We start from the raw sequence: 17092 nt of genomic DNA on the forward strand, positions 1-17092 counted from the left end.
GAGGCTGCTGAGGAGAGGAGATGGGAGGCTACTGAGGTGAGGAGATGGAGGCTGGTGAGGAGATGGGAGGCTGCTGAGGAGATGGGAGGCTGCTGAGGAGATGGGAGGCTGCTGAGGTGAGGAGATGGGAGGCTGCTGAGGTGAGGAGATGGGAGGCTGCTGAGGAGAGGAGATGGGAGGCTGCTGAGGAGAGGAGATGGGAGGCTGCTGAGGTGTGGAGATGGGAGGCTGCTGAGGAGAGGAGATGGGAGGCTGCTGAGGTGTGGAGATGGGAGGCTGCTGAGGTGAGGAGATGGGAGGCTGCTGAAGAGATGGGAGGCTGCTGAGGTGAGGAGATGGGAGGCTGCTGATGTGTGGAGATGGGAGGCTGCTGACGTGTGGAGATGGGAGGCTGCTGACGTGTGGAGATGGGAGGCTGCTGACATGTGGAGATTGGAGGCTGTTGAGACGACCAAAAAAATTCTAGAATTCCACTTTTTTCAATTTCAACGCACTTTGAATTTTTTTCCCATTTTCGAGTACGCTATTTGATAAAGCCAATCATGTCATTCAAAAGTACAACTCGTCCAGCAAAAAACAAGCCCTCACACGGCCATATTGATGGAAAAATAAAAAGTGGGTATATATGACTGGGAAACATCTTTATTTGGGAAACTAGCTGAAGAGCCCGGCGCTGCCCGGGCATAGTAACTAACTGTGGTTAGTTATAGCAAATTATAATTATCCGCCATCCCATAGTCCCGTGCCCATATACCCATCATACATATCCTCCATCCCATAGTCCCATGCCCATATACCCATCATACATATCCTCCATCCCATAGTCCAGTGCCCATATACCCATCATACATATCCTCCATCCCATAGTCCGGTGCCCATATACCCATCACACATCCTCCATCCCATAGTCAACCATAGTGACATCATAATGAGGGGCGGGGCTTGATGCGCACACACTGGTTCCCCAGTATGCAAATAGGGGCATTATAACATCACAATGAGGGGCGGGGCTTGACGCGCACACACTTTTTCCTCATTATGTAGATAGGGGCAAAATTGGTGAATTGGAACGCACGGGGTTAAAATTTTGCCTCACAACATAGCCTAGGACACTCTCGGGTCCAGACGTGTGACGTGTGACATTTTGTGGCTGTAGCTGCGACGGTGCAGATGCCTATCCCGGACATACACACACACACTTTGAGCTTTCTATATTAGATTGTTCTGCGCTCGCACTGCGGTGCATGGACTGGGCGCCGATCTCCTGGCCTGCATCCTCATACATGCTGTGAGGCTGCTGAGTTCTAGTCAGGAGACCGGCGGCCCGTCCATGTACTGCGGTCCGAGCGCAGATCGATATCCACCGACAGCTTCATACATGTACAGAAAACAATACAATAATCTACAATCAGAAATACAGATTATAAAAAAAATCACAATCTGGTTTCAATTATTTTTTAAAAAAGTATGTGACTCATTTCCTTAACCCCTTACCTACAATTGACGTAATATTCCGTCCATGTGACCCTGGACCTAATTACCATGGACGGAATATTACGTCATCGCGATCAGCGGCGCCCACGTGGTGAGCGCCGCTGATCGCGGCCGAGTGTCAGCTAATTATCATAGCTGACACCCGGCACAATGTGTCAGGGGCGGTCACGGACACGATCGCGGTGTACCGGGGGTTAAAAGGAAGCATCGGCAGGGAGGGGGCTCCCTCCGTGCTTCCCTGAGCCCCCCACGGCAGCGCAATGTGCAGCGCTGCTGCGGGGGGCTCTTTCCCTGCAGGTCCCCGGATCCAATATGGCGACGGGGACCTCCGGGGGCCTGCAGGAAGCTGGCTTCCTCAGTGCCTGCAAAGCGCAGGCATGAGGAAGCCTGTGCAGTGCCTGTGACAGATCGCTGATCTGTCACAGTGATCTGTGATGTGACAGATCAGCGATCTGTCACAGGACAGTTATGTCCCCCCTGGGACATTGTAATAAAGTAAAAAAAAAATTAAAAAAAGTGTAAAAATAATAAAAAATAATCGCTAAATAAATTCAAAAAAAAAAAAAAATATTCCCCAAAAAATTCATTTTTTGCAAATAAAAAAACCCAAAAACAATAAAAGTACACATATTTGGTATCGCCGCGTCCGTAACGACCCGCCCTATAAAACTGTCCCAATAGTTAACCCCTTAAGTGAACCCCTTAAAAAATAAAAATAAAAAACGAAACAAAAAATAATGATTTATTATCCTACCGCCGAACAAAAAGTGCAATAACGCGCGATCAAAAAGACGCATATAAATATCCATGGTACCGCTGAAAACGTCATCTTGTCCAGCAAAAAACAAGCCACCATACAGCATCATCAGCGAAAAAATAAAAAAGTTATAGCTCGCAGAATAAAGTGATGCAAAAATAATTATTTTTTATATAAAATTGTTTTCATTGCAAAAAAGCGCCAAAACATAAAAAAACGACCTAAATGAGATATCGCTGTAACCGTACTGACCCGAAGAATAAAACTGCCTTATAAATTTTACCGCACCCAGAACGGCATAAACGCACCACCCAAAAGAAATTCATGAAACGCTGGTTTTTGTTCATTCTGCGTCCCAAAAAACAAAATAAAAAGCGATAAAAAAATGTCACATGCCCAAACATGATACCAATAAAAGCGTCAACTCGTCCCGCAAAAAATAAGACCTCACATGACTCGGTGGGTCAAAATATGGAAAAATTATAGCTCTCAATATGTGGTGATGCAAAAACTATTTTTACAATAAAAAGCGTCTTTAAGCGTGCGACAGCTGCCAAACATAAAAACCGCCATAAATAGTAAATCAAACCCCCCGTTATCACCCCCTTAGTTAGGGAAAAATAATAAAATTAAAAAAATGTATTTATTTCCATTTTCCCATTAGGGCTAGGGTTAGGGCTAGGGCTAGGGTTAGGGTTAGGGCTAGGGTTAGGGCTAGGGTTAGGGCTAGGGTTAGGGTTAGGGTTAGGGCTAGGGTTAGGGCTAGGGTTAGGGTTAGGGCTAGGGTTAGGGCTAGGGTTAGAATTGGGGGTTTCCACTATTTGCGTACATGAGGTGCTCTCCAAACGCAACATGGCGTCTGATCTCAATTCCAGCCAATTCTGCGTTGAAAAAGTCAAATGGTGCTCCTTCCCTTCCAAGCTCTGCCATGCACCCAAACAGTGTTTTACCCCCTCATATGGGGTATCAGCCTACTCAGGACAATTTGCAAAACTACTTTTGGGGTCCTATTTCTCCTGTTGCCCTTAGGAAAATAAAAATTTTGGGGCAAAAATATAATTTTTGTGGAAAAAAAATGTTTTGTTATTTTCACGCCTGGGCGTTATAAACTTCTGTGAAGCCCTTGTGGGTTCAAAGTTCTCACCACACATCTAGATAAGTTCTTTGGGGGGTCTAGTTTCAAAAATGGGGTCACTTGTGGGGGGTTTCCACTGTTTAGGTACATCAGGGGCTCTCCAAACGCGACATGGCGTCCGATCAGAATTCCAGCCAATTTGCATTGAAAAAGTCAAACGGCGCTCCTTCCCTTCTGAGCTAAGCCATGCGCCGAAACAGTGGTTCCCCCCCACATATCAGGTATCAGCGTACTCAGGACAAATTGCACAATAATTTTTGCAGTCCAATTTCTCCTGTTACCCTTGGTAAAATAAAAAAAATTGAACCTGAAGTAATTTTTTTTGTGAAAAAAGTTAAATGTTAATTATTTTTAAATATTCAAAAAATTCCTGTGACGCACCTGAAGGGTTAATAAACTCCTTGAATGTGGTTTTAAGCACCTTAAGGGGTGCAGTTTTTAGAATGGTGTCACTTTTGGGTATTTTCTATCATATAGACCCCTCAAAGTGGCTTCAAATGTGATGTAGTCCGTAAAAATAAAATGGTGTTGCAAAAATGAGAGATCGCTGGTCAACTTTTAACCCTTATATCTTACTAACAAATAAAAATTTTGGTTCCAAAATTGTGCTGATGTAAAGTAAACATGTGGCAAATGTTACTTATTAAGTTTTTTGTGTGCCATATCTCTGTGGTTTAAGGGCATAAAAATTCAAAGTTGGAAAATTGCGGAATTTTCAAAATTTTCGCCAAATTTCCGTTTTTCTCACAAATAAACGCAAGTTATATGAATGAAATTTTACCACTAACATGAAGTACAATATGTCACGAGAAAAGAATGTCAGAATCACCGGGATCCATGGAAGCGTTTCAGAGTTATTACCTCATAAAGGGACAGTGGTCAGAATTGTAAAAATGGGCCCGGTAGTTAACGTGCAAACCACCCTTGGTAGTGAAGGGGTTAAAGAAAAAGAAAAATATACCTAAACAGAGTATTGGGTATTTTAACAAATGATTAATAAGTTACAGTACAGTAGAGCTCATCCAAAAGAGTCTACCTTGTTGTGGTGGCGGCTTAAAATTCTTTTGGCCAGAACAAAAGCTGCTGGCTATATGTATGATCTGGGAAATGTTAATGTGTGATTGGTGAGGACGTGGTGCAGAAGTGGAGTTTTTCCAAGAGTGGGTAGTGGGACTCTTGAGGGGTGGAGGCAGGGCTGGGGTGGAGCCTGGACAGAGTTTCAAGGGGGTCGAAACATTTTTACAGTATGGGGCCCTGAAATTCCTAATGGCAGCCCTGCTGGGCAGAAACACAGCGTTTCTCTTGCAAACTAGCGATTTTGACAATGAGTGCTTGATCTTTAATGCTTGCCATGGCCACAGTAAACGCTCTTGTCTGGTTACTGTAGTGTAGTGATTGTCCTGTTTGCCATCCTCCTGAAAGTTCCCTGTTTTGATCCTGGGCAGAAAAATGTGGCTTTTCTTTATTTTGATCACAAACGTATATTGTTGGCTTAATTAGCCTTAGTTAGCATATTCTATTGCTGGTTTAATGAGCATTACTTTTACCAATGTGATTATTTCTACCCGTTTTTGCTTTTGGCAAGCATGTGTGTTTTTGACAGTGTCTAAGTGTTCCTAATTCAAGTAACACCTGATAGGATCAAGGTGCGAAAGCAGGCATCTAGGTGCTTTTTCTTTTTGGTTTTTGGACAAAGGCATGAGAATGTTTTGTGGAGCATGGTTTTGTTTCCCTGTTTGTTCTTTTTCTCCAATAGCCTGACAAATGAAAGGTTTCTGTGTTGCAAAATGCACTTTGTCCTGTCTTCAGACATAGAGGAAGACCTCTTGACTTTGGCTGGATGTTTTTTTCTTTTTCAAGTTCATTTCAGCATGTTTAAACATCTTTAGCTTTGCATGTAGTTTCCGAAGTGTAGTGGTTGTCACGTTCATCTCACACGTGAACGGTCCCCAGTTCGAAACTGGATAGAAGCATGACATTAGGTGTTGATATTAAAGCTTTTGACGTTGAGTCTTTGTTCTCGATGGCTCATCATGACCACAGTAACCTTCCGCAGCCGGTTTCTGTAGTGTAGTGGTTATCACATTCGCCTAACACGCGAAAGGTCCACAGTTTGAAACTGGGCAGAAACACGCTGTTACCCTTTGGTATCCAAGCTTTTGACTTTCAGTTCTTGATCTCGATTGCTTGTTGTCACCACAGTAAGCGCCTGCATCCGGTTTCTGTAGTGTAGCGGTTATCACGTTCGCCTCACACGAGAAATGTCTCCAGTTCGAAACTTTGCAGAAACACAGCTTTTCTCTTGGAAAACGATCTTTTTGACTTTCAGTGCTTGTTCTTTATTGCTTGCCATGACCACAGCATTTTTTTTTTTTTTAAACGGTTGGTTTCTGTAGTGTAGCGGTTATCACATTCGCTTTACTCGCGAAAGGTCCTTAGTTGAAACTGGGCAGAAACACAGCGTTTCTCTTGTAAACTAGCGCTTTTGACAATGAGTGCTTGATCTTTAATGCTTGCCATGACCACAGTAAACGCTCTTGTCTGGTTACTGTAGTGTAGTGATTGTCCTGTTTGCCATCCTCCTGAAAGTTCCCTGCTTTGATCCCGGGCAGAAACACGTGGCATTTCTTTATTTTGATCACAAACGTATATTGTTGGCTTAACCCCTTCCTGACATGAGACGTACTATCCCGTCCACAGTACCCGGGCCCGTATGACCGGGGACGGGATAGTACGTCTACCGCGATCAGCGGCGCCCACGTGGTGAGCGCCGCTGATCGCGGCCGGGTGTCAGCTGATTATCACAGCTGACACCCGGCACAATGTGTCAGGGGCGGTCACGGACCGCCCCCGACACGTTAACCCCTTGCACACCGCGATCAAACATGATCGCGGTGTACCGGGGGTTAAAGGGAAGCATCGGCAGGGAGGGGGCTCCCTCCGTGCTTCCCTGAGCCCCCCACGGCAGCGCAATGTGCAGCGCTGCTGCGGGGGGCTCCTTTCCTCCAGGCCCCCGAATCCAAGATGGCGACGGGGGCCTTCGGGGGCCTGGGGAAATTAAAAAAAAGTGTAAAAATAAGTTAAAAAAATCGCCAAATAAATTAGTAAAAAAAAAAAAAAATATTCCCCAATAAATTCATTTTTTGAAAATAATAAAAAAAAAACAATAAAAGTACACATATTAGGTATCGCCGCATCCGTAACGACCTGCCCTATAAAACTGTCCGAATAGTTAACCCCTTTAGCGAACCCCTTAAAAAACAAAAATAAAAAACGAAGCAAAAAATAATGATTTATTATCATACTGCCAAACAAAAAGTGCAATAACGCGCGATCAAAAAGACGCATATAAATATCCATGGTACCGCTGAAAACGTCATCTTGTCTCGCAAAAAACAAGCTGCAATACAGCATCATCAGTGAAAAAATAAAAAAGTTATAACTCGCAGAATAAAGCGATGCAAAAATAATTATTTTTTATATAAAATAGTTTTCATTGCATAAAACCGACAAAAACATAAAAAAAGACCTAAATGAGGTATCGCTGTAACCGTACTTACCCGAAGAATAAAACCGCTTTATCAATTTTACCGCACGCAGAATGGTGTAAACGCACCCCCCCAAAAGAAATTCATGAAACGCTGGTTTTTGTTCATTCTGCGTCACAAAAATCGGAATAAAAAGCGATCAAAAAATTTCACGTGCCCGAAAATGGTACCAATAAAAACGTCAACTCGTCCCGCAAAAAATAAGACCTCACATGACTCGGTGGGTCAAAATACGGAAAAATTATAGCTCTCAATATGTGGTGATGCAAAAACTATTTTTACAATAAAAAGCGTCTTTTAGCGTGCGACAGCCGCCAAACATAAAAACCGCCATAAATAGTAAATCAAACCCCCCGTTATCACCCCCTTAGTTAGGGAAAAATAATAAAATAAAAAAATGTATTTATTTCCATTTTTCCATTAGGGTTAGGGCTAGGGTTAGGGCTAGGGGTGTGTTGGGGTAGGGTTAGGGTAGGGTTAGGGTTAGGGCTAGGGCTAGGGCTAGGGCTAGGGTTAGGGCTAGGGTTAGGGCTAGGGTTAGGGCTAGGGCTAGGGTTAGGGCTAGGGTTAGGGGCGTGTTGGGGTTCGGGTTGGAGTTAGAATTGGGGGTTTCCACTGTTTGGGCACATCAGGGGCTCTCCAAATGCAACATGGCGTCTGATCTCAATTCCAGCCAATTCTGAGTTGAAAAAGTCAAATGGTGCTCCTTCCCTTCCAAGCTCTGCTATGCGCCCAAACAGTGTTTTACCCCCACATGTAGGGTATCAGCCTACTCAGGACAAATTGCAAAGCAATTTTTGGGGTCCAATTTCTCCTGTTACCCTTAGGAAAATAAAAAATTGAGGGCAAAAATATCATTTTTGTGGAAAAAAATGATTTTTTTATTTTCACGTCCGAGCGTTATAAACTTCTGTGAAGCACTTGGGGGTTCAAAGTGCTCACCACACATCTAGAAAAGTTCCGTGGGGGTCTAGTGTCCAAAATGGGGTCACTTGTGGGGAGTTTCAATAGTTTAGGTACATCAGGGGCTCTCCAAACGCACATGACACCCGCAGACCATTCCATCAAAGTCTGCATTCCAAAACGTCACTGCTTCCCTTCCGAGCCCCGACGTGTGTCCATACAGTAGTTTTCTCCCACATATGGGAAATCAGCGTACTCAGGACAAATTGGACAACAACTTTTGGGGTCCAATTTCTCCTGGTACCCTTGGGAAAATAAAAAAATGGTGACTAAAAGATCATGTTTGTGGAAAAAATACGAATTTTTTATTTTCACGCCCGGGCGTTGTAAACTTCTGTGAAGCACTGGGGGGGTCAAAGTGCTCACCACACATCTAGATAAGTTCCTTGGGGGGTCTAGTTTACAAAATGGTGTCATTTGTGGGGGGTTTCCACTGTTTAGGTACATTAGGGGCTCTCCAAAGGCAACATGACACCCGCAGACCATTCCATCAAAGTCTGCATTCCAAAACGTCACTACTTCCCTTCCGAGCCCCGACGTGTGCCCATACAGTAGTTTTCTCCCACATATGGGGTATCAGCATACTCAGGACAAATTGGACAACAACTTTTGGGGTCCAATTTCTCCTGGTACCCTTGGGAAAATAAAAAAATGGTGAATAAAAGATCATGTTTGTGGAAAAAATACAAATTTTTTATTTTCACGCCCGGGCGTTGTAAACTTCTGTGAAGCACTGGGGGGGTCAAAGTGCTCACCACACATCTAGATAAGTTCCTTGGGGGGTCTAGTTTACAAAATGGTGTCATTTGTGGGGGGTTTCCACTGTTTAGGTACATTAGGGGCTCTCCAAAGGCAACATGACACCCGCAGACCATTCCATCAAAGTCTGCATTCCAAAACGTCACTGCTTCCCTTCCGAGCCCCGACGTGTGCCCATACAGTAGTTTTCTCCCACATATGGGGTATCAGCATACTCAGGACAAATTGGACAACAACTTTTGGGGTCCAATTTCTCCTGGTACCCTTGGGAAAATAAAAAAATGGTGACTAAAAGATCATGTTTGTGGAAAAAATACGAATTTTTTATTTTCACGCCCGGGCGTTGTAAACTTCTGTGAAGCACTGGGGGGGTCAAAGTGCTCACCACACATCTAGATAAGTTCCTTAGGGGGTCTAGTTTCCAAAATGGTGTCATTTGTGGGGGGTTTCCACAGTTTTGGTACATCAGGGGTTTTCCAAACGCGACATGGTGTCCGATCTCAATTCCAGCCAAAAACGTCAAGTGGCGCTGCTTCCCTTCCGAGCTCTGCCATGCGCCCAAATAGTGGTTTACCCCCACATGTGGGGTATCAGCATACTCAGGACAAATTGCACAATAACTTTTAGGGTCCTGTTACCCTTGGGAAAATAAGAATTGAGGGTGAAAAGATCATTTTTGTGGAAAAAAATATGATTTTTTAATTGTATGGCTTTATGTTATAAACTTCTGTGAAGCCCATGGGGGTTCAAAGTTCTCACCACACATCTAGATAAGTTCCTTAGGGGGTCTATTTTCCAAAATGGTGTCATTTGTGGGGGGTTTCCACTGTTTTGGTACATCAGGGGTTTTCCAAACGCGACATGGTGTCCAATCTCAATTCCAGCCAAAAACGTCAAATGGCGCTGCTTCCCTTCCGAGCTCTGCCATGCGCCCAAATAGTGGTTTACCCCCACATGTGGGGTATCAGCGTACTCAGGACAAATTGCACAATAACTTTTAGGGTCCTGTTACCCTTGGGAAAATAAAAATTGGGGTGAAAAGATCATTTTTGTGGAAAAAATATGATTTTTTAATTGTACCGCTGTACGTTATAAGCTTCTGTAAAGCCCTTGTGGGTTCAAAGTTCTCACCACATATCTAGATAAGTACCTTGGGGGGTCTAGTTTCCAAAATGGGGTCACTTGTAGGGGGTTTCCACTGTTTAGGTACATCAGGGACTCTCCAAACGTGACATGGCGTCCAATCTGAATTCCAGCCAATTTTGCATTGAAAAAGTCAAACTGCGCTCCTTCCATTCTGAGCTCTGCCATGCGCCGAAACAGTCGTTCCCCCCCACATATCAGGTATCTGCGTACTCAGGACAAATTGCACAATAACTTTTGCAGTTCAATTTCTCCTGTTACCCTTGGTAAAATAAAAAAAATTGAACCTGAAGTATTTTTTTTATGAAAAAAAGTTAGATGTTCATTTTTTTTTAAATATTCAAAAAATTTCATGTGACGCACCTAAAGGGTTAATAAACTTCTTGAATGTGGTTTTGAGCACCTTAAGGGGTGCAGTTTTTAGAATGGTGTCACTTTTGGGTATTTTCTATCATATAGACCCCTCAAAGTGGCTTCAAATGTGATGTGGTCCTAAAAATAAAATGGTGTTGTAAAAATGAGAAATCGCTGGTCAACTTTTAACCCTTATAACTTCCTAACAAAAAAAAATTTTGGTTCCAAAATTGTGCTGATGTAAAGTAATCATGTGGGAAATGTTAGTTATCAAGTTTTTTGTGTGCCGTATCTCTGTGATTTAAGGGCATAAAAATTCAAAGTTGGAAAATTGCGAAATTTTCAAAATTTTCGCCAAATTTCCGTTTTTCTCACAAATAAACGCAAGTTATTTGAATGAAATTTTACCACTAACATGAAGTACAATATGTCACGAGAAAACAATGTCAGAATCACCGGGATCCATGGAAGCGTTCGAGAGTTACAGTACAGTGGTCAGAATTGTAAAAATTGGCCCGGTCATGAACGTGCAAACCACCCTTGGGGGTGAAGGGGTTAATTAGCCTTAGTTAGCATATTCTATTGCTGGCTTAATGAGCATTACTTTTACCAATGTGATTATTTCTACCCGTTTTTGCTTTTGGCAAGCATGTGTGTTTTTGACAGTGTCTAAGTGTTCCTAATTCAAGTAACACCTGATAGGATCAAGGTGCGAAAGCAGGCATCTAGGTGCTTTTTCTTTTTGGCTTTTGGACAAAGGCATGAGAATGTTTTGTGGAGCATGGTTTTGTTTCCCTGTTTGTTCTTTTTCTCCAATAGCCTGACAAATGAAAGGTTCCTGTGTTGCAAACTGCACTTTGTCCTGTCTTCAGACATAGAGGAAGACCTCTTGACTTTGGCTGGCTGTTTTTTTCTTTTTCAAGTTCATTTCAGCATGTTTAAACATCTTTAGCTTTGCATGGAGTTTCTGAAGTGTAGTGGTTGTCACGTTCACCTCACACGCGAACGGTCCCTAGTTCGAAACTGGATAGAAGCATGACATTAGACGTTGATGTTGAAGCTTTTGACATTGAGTCTTTGTTCTTGTTGGCTCGTCATGACCACAGTAACCTTCCGCAGCCGGTTTCTGTAGTGTAGTGGTTATCACGTTCGCCTAACACGCGAAAGGTCCCCAGTTCGAAACTGGGCAGAAACACGCTGTTACCCTTTGGTATCCAAGCTTTTGACTTTCAGTTCTTGATCTCGATTGCTTGTTGTCACCACAGTAAGCGCTTGCATCCAGTTTCTGTAGTGTAGCGGTTATCACGTTCGCCTCACACGCGAAAGGTCCCCAGTTCGAAACTGGGCAGAAACACAGCTTTTTTTCTCTTGGAAAACGATCTTTTTGACTTTCAGTGCTTGTTCTTTATTGCTTGCCATGACCACAGCATTTTTTGTTTGTTTGAATCTGTTGGTTTCTGTAGTGTAGCGGTTATCACTTTCGCTTTACACGCGAAAGGTCCTCAGTTTGAAACTGGGCAGAAACACAGCGTTCCTCTTGCAAACTAGCGCTATTGATAATGAGTGCTTGATCTTTAATGCTTGCCATGACCACAGTAAACGCTCTTGTCTGGTTACTGTAGTGTAGTGATTTTCCTGTTTGCCATCCTCCTGAAAGTTCCCTGTTTTGATCCCGGGCAGAAACATGTGGCTTTTCTTTATTTTGATCACAAACGTATATTGTTGGCTTAATTAGCCTTAGTTAGCATATTCTATTGCTGGTTTAATGAGCATTACTTTTACCAATGTGATTATTTCTACCCGTTTTTGCTTTTGGCAAGCATGTGTGTTTTTGACAGTGTCTAAGTGTTCCTAATTCAAGTAACACCTGATAGGATCAAGGTGCGAAAGCAGGCATCTGGGTGCTTTTTCTTTTTGGCTTTTGGACAAAGGCATGAGAATGTTTTGTGGAGCATGGTTTTGTTTCCCTGTTTGTTCTTTTTCTCCAATAGCCTGACAAATGAAAGGTTCCTGTGTTGCAAAATGCACTTTGTCCTGTCTTCAGACATAGAGGAAGACCTCTTGACTTTGGCTGGCTGTTTTTTTCTTTTTCAAGTTCATTTCAGCATGTTTAAACATCTTTATCTTTGCATGGAGTTTCTGAAGTGTAGTGGTTGTCACTAGAGTTGAGCGACTTTTGGTTTTTTAGGGTCGCGTTTCGTTTCGTGAAACCCGACTTTTCCAAAAGTCGGGTCGAGCAAGATCGTCCGATTATAGGGAAAAGTCGGGGTCGTCCCGAAACACGAATCCCAATGTAAGTCAATGGGGAATAAAAGTCGGCAGTGAGAGGAGGACAGGAAACACACCTACAGTGCCCATTTGAATGCCAAAAGCATCAATTCTTCTTACTTAAGCTTGTCAACCTTAATTAGCTTCATAATACAAGTTACGCACTGAAAAATGGGGGTTATTTGGCTAAATTTGTGGGGGGGGAGGGCTGGCAGCAGGTTTTCATGTGCCCTGGGCGAAAGAGCGCCCCTTTAACACATACCACAACTCATCATGCTCCGATACGGCAGAGAAATAGCGGTATAGTACAATGAAAAATACCTCACTTTTTACATCTCATGACGAGGCCCATCTATTTCTCCATACAAAATCATTGGTCCCATATAATGTTTGAAACAGTATATGATGAGCTCCACATAATGCTACAGTATATGTTGGTCCCCATGGATGAAGCTCCACTGTCTTATGGGCCCAAATAATGCTCCAAACATAATGGGCCCCATTTCTAATGCTCTAGTGTATAATGGGCCCTGTAAATGCTGCTCCAGTGTCTGATGTCCACCTTTGGAATGTTCCAGTGTATGGTGGGCCCCATCTATCATTCTCCAGAGTATAGTGCGCCTCAAAAATTGCTGTCCCAACATAGAAAACAATCAAATAAGTCTCCTCGCTAGGGAATCCCTGTACTTGTCTGGACAGGTGCTGTAGCTTGCTTAACAGCTCGCCAGCCGTTCTCACGCCCAGTATGGATTGCACGTGATTGCACAAAGGTTAGAAAGGGTACCGTATCCCTGGATAACATGTATGGATAGCGTACACATTCAAAATATATGTCTATACAGCATGAGGCAGGCTCAGACGGTGTTAGGGCCAGTATGGATTGCACGTCATTGCACAAAGGTTAGAAGGGGTACCGTATCCCCGGATAACATGTATGGATAGCGTACACATTCAAAATATATGTCTTTACAGCATGAGGCAGGCTCAGACAGTGTTAGGCCCAGTATGGATTGCACGTCATTGCACAAAGGTTAGAAGGGGTACCGTATCCCCGGATAACATGTATGGATAGCGTACACATTCAAAATATATGTCTATACAGCATGAGGCAGGCTCAGACGGTGTTAGGCCCAGTATGGATTGCACGTCATTGCACAAAGGTTAGAAAGGGTACCGTATCCCCGGATAACATGTATGGATAGCGTACACATTCAAAATATATGTCTATACAGCATGAGGCAGGCTCAGATGGTGTTAGGCCCAGTATGGATTGCACGTCATTGCACAAAGGTTAGAAGGGGTACCGTATCCCCGGATAACATGTATGGATAGCGTACACATTCAAAATATATGTCTATACAGCATGAGGCAGGCTCAGACGGTGTTAGGCCCAGTATGGATTGCACGTCATTGCACAAAGGTTAGAAGGGGTACCGTATCCCCGGATAACATGTATGGATAGCGTACACATTCAAAATATATGTCTTTACAGCATGAGGCAGGCTCAGACAGTGTTAGGCCCAGTATGGATTGCACGTCATTGCACAAAGGTTAGAAGGGGTACCGTATCCCCGGATAACATGTATGGATAGCGTACACATTCAAAATATATGTCTATACAGCATGAGGCAGGCTCAGACGGTGTTAGGCCCAGTATGGATTGCACGTCATTGCACAAAGGTTAGAAAGGGTACCGTATCCCCGGATAACATGTATGGATAGCGTACACATTCAAAATATATGTCTATACAGCATGAGGCAGGCTCAGATGGTGTTAGGCCCAGTATGGATTGCACGTCATTGCACAAAGGTTAGAAGGGGTACCGTATCCCCGGATAACATGTATGGATAGCGTACACATTCAAAATATATGTCTATACAGCATGAGGCAGGCTCAGACGGTGTTAGGCCCAGTATGGATTGCACGTCATTGCACAAAGGTTAGAAGGGGTACCGTATCCCCGGATAACATGTATGGATAGCGTACACATTCAAAATATATGTCTATACAGCATGAGGCAGGCTCAGACGGTGTTAGGCCCAGTATGGATTGCACGTCATTGCACAAAGGTTAGAAGGGGTACCGTATCCCCGGATAACATGTATGGATAGCGTACACATTCAAAATATATGTCTATACAGCATGAGGCAGGCTCAGACGGTGTTAGGCCCAGTATGGATTGCACGTGATTGCACAAAGGTTAGAAAGGGTACCGTATCCCTGGATAACATGTATGGATAGCGTACACATTCAAAATATATGTCTATACAGCATGAGGCAGGCTCAGACGGTGTTAGGCCCAGTACGGATTGCACGTCATTGCACAAAGGTTAGAAGGGGTACCGTATCCCCGGATAACATGTATGGATAGCGTACACATTCAAAATATATGTCTATACAGCATGAGCCAGGCTCAGACGGTGTTAGGCCCAGTATGGATTGCACGTCATTGCACAAAGGTTAGAAAGGGTACCGTATCCCTGGATAACATGTATGGATAGCGTACACATTCAAAATATATGTCTCAGGAGGCAGGCTCAGACGGTGTCAGGCACAGTATGGATTTGACGGCCCAGATTGCACAGCGGAGGAGCAGGGAGAGGTAAAGATTGCAAATGCTGGGGCCCTTGCCAAGCAAGGGGGGCCCACTCGTGGGCGTCGGTACTGGCACTGGGCCCCTCATAGTACAGCGGTGTGTCTGACGGCGGGTGTGCACCACCACCGTCAGAGACACTTGATTGCACTATGAGGGACCCTGTGCCAGTGCCCGCGCCCAAGAGTCGGCCTACCCACCTGTCCAGGGCAACGGCACTCGCACGGTGTCGTACGCTAGGTGGTTACCCCGGCCATGAGGGGGGAGGCAGCACAGTTAGGGAGTTTTAGAAAGTGGCATATGTTGATGTTGGACATTCAGCTGATGCAAAAGGCGAAATAGTTGAAGTACCAGGAAGAGGTGGACCAAAGCAAGCCATTTTTCTGTCACCCTATGTGTCATCAGGGGAAGGTGGGACAAAATCCTTGGAAACCCATGCGTGGTTCATTTTAATGAAGGTTAAATCATCCACATTTTGGGTTGACAGACGGGTCTTTTTTTCTGTCAGGATTGATCCAGCTGCACTGAAGACTCTTTCCGATAGCACACTTGCAGCTGGGCAAGCGAGCTCCTGTAAGGCATATTGGGCCAATTCAGGCCAGGTGTCCAGTTTAGCGGCCCAATAGTCAAAGGGGAATGACCTGTGTGGGAGAACATCAATATGGGAGGAAAAGTAGTTTGTAACCATAGTTGACAACTGCTGTCTCCTGTCACTTTCCATCGATGCAGTATTACCAGTTGTGTGAGCGGTATTTGAAAAATCAGTCCACAACATTGTCATGAAACCCCTGTCTCCAACGCCACTTCTGCTGTGTGCACCACGAACACCTCTGCCAAGCTGCCCCCGGCCCGTACGGCTCATGTGAGAACCATCACCGCTGCTGTGTGCTGGGAATGCCTCAAGCAACCGATTTACCAGAGTTGCTTGTTTATTAGCCAATATTAGGTCAAGGTTCTCCTGTGGCATGATGTTTTGTAATTTGCCTTTATAGCGTGGATCCAGGATGCTGGCCAACCAGTAATCGTCATCGTTCATCATTTTGGCAATGCGGGGGTCCCTTTTTAGGATCCGCAAGGCATAATCTGACATGTGGGCCAATGTTCCCGGTGTCAATGATGCACTGCGAGTGCTGGGTGGAGGAGCACTTTCTGGCAAATCCACATCCCTCCAGTCACGCACAAACCCTGTACCAGACCTTGCCACGCCAACATTTTCACTTGCCCCACGAGATGCATCCTCCTCCCCTAAGTAATCATCCCCATCATCCTCCTCCTCCTCCTCCTCCTCTTCTTCCTCCACCTCGTCCAGGAGAGGTCCCTGAGCAGACAATGGCTGAATGTCATCAAGGATTCCCTCCTCCTCTTCCTCCTCATCAACATTGGCTGCAGACGCCTGCTCCTTAAGGTGCGTCAAAGTTTGCATGAGCAGACGTATAAGTGGGATGCTCATGCTTAGGATGGCGTCGTCTGCGCTTACCAGCCATGTGCATTCCTCAAAACACTGAAGGACTTTACAAAGGTCTTTCAGCTTCGACCACTGCACGCCTGTCAACTCCATGTCTGCTCTCAAAGTGCCTGGCCGTGTATCCTCCCACAAATGCATTATGGCCTGCCTCTGCTCGCACAGCCGCTCCACCATGTGCAGGGTGGAGTTCCACCTTGTTGCAATGTCGATAATGAGGCAGTGGTTGGGAAGGTGGAGCAATCGCTGCAGCTTCTGCATGCGAACGGAGTGTACAGGCGACCGGCGGATGTGCGCGCACAGTCTTCGCACCTTCTGGAGCAGGGCTGTTAACTCCGGATAATTTTTGAGGAAGCACTGCACCACCAGGTTCAAGGTGTGAGCCAAGCAAGGTATGTGGCTGAGTTTTGAAAGGGCTATGGCTGCCACAAAATTACGGCCGTTATCACTAACTACCTTGCCTGCCTCAAGATGTACACTGCCCAGCCATGACTCAGTTTGTCGCTTCAAGTACTCGGCCAGCACCTCGGCGGTGTGTCTGTCGCCCAAACACATCATCTGCAACACAGCCTGCTGACGCTTTCCACTAGCTGCTCGATAGGGGGACACATCGTG

The 17092-nt window shown here is 44.7% G+C and overlaps 3 non-coding genes across 3 annotated transcripts; all 3 read left to right on the forward strand.

The window, feature by feature from the left end:
* The first annotated feature begins 11275 nt into the window (after positions 1 to 11275).
* Positions 11276 to 11348, forward strand: TRNAV-AAC (transfer RNA valine (anticodon AAC)). Its single transcript has one exon. It is a non-coding gene; the product is annotated as a tRNA-Val (tRNA).
* An 86-nt stretch (positions 11349 to 11434) lies between these two features.
* On the forward strand, positions 11435 to 11507 carry TRNAV-CAC (transfer RNA valine (anticodon CAC)). The gene has a single exon. It is a non-coding gene; the product is annotated as a tRNA-Val (tRNA).
* Positions 11508 to 11606: 99 nt separating this feature from the next.
* On the forward strand, positions 11607 to 11679 carry TRNAV-UAC (transfer RNA valine (anticodon UAC)). The gene has a single exon. It is a non-coding gene; the product is annotated as a tRNA-Val (tRNA).
* The last annotated feature ends 5413 nt before the right edge of the window (positions 11680 to 17092 follow it).

Source organism: Dendrobates tinctorius, unplaced genomic scaffold (assembly GCF_039654945.1).
Source record: "Dendrobates tinctorius isolate UK_male_01 unplaced genomic scaffold, ASM3965494v1 ptg000432c, whole genome shotgun sequence".
NCBI lineage: Eukaryota > Metazoa > Chordata > Amphibia > Anura > Dendrobatidae > Dendrobates > Dendrobates tinctorius.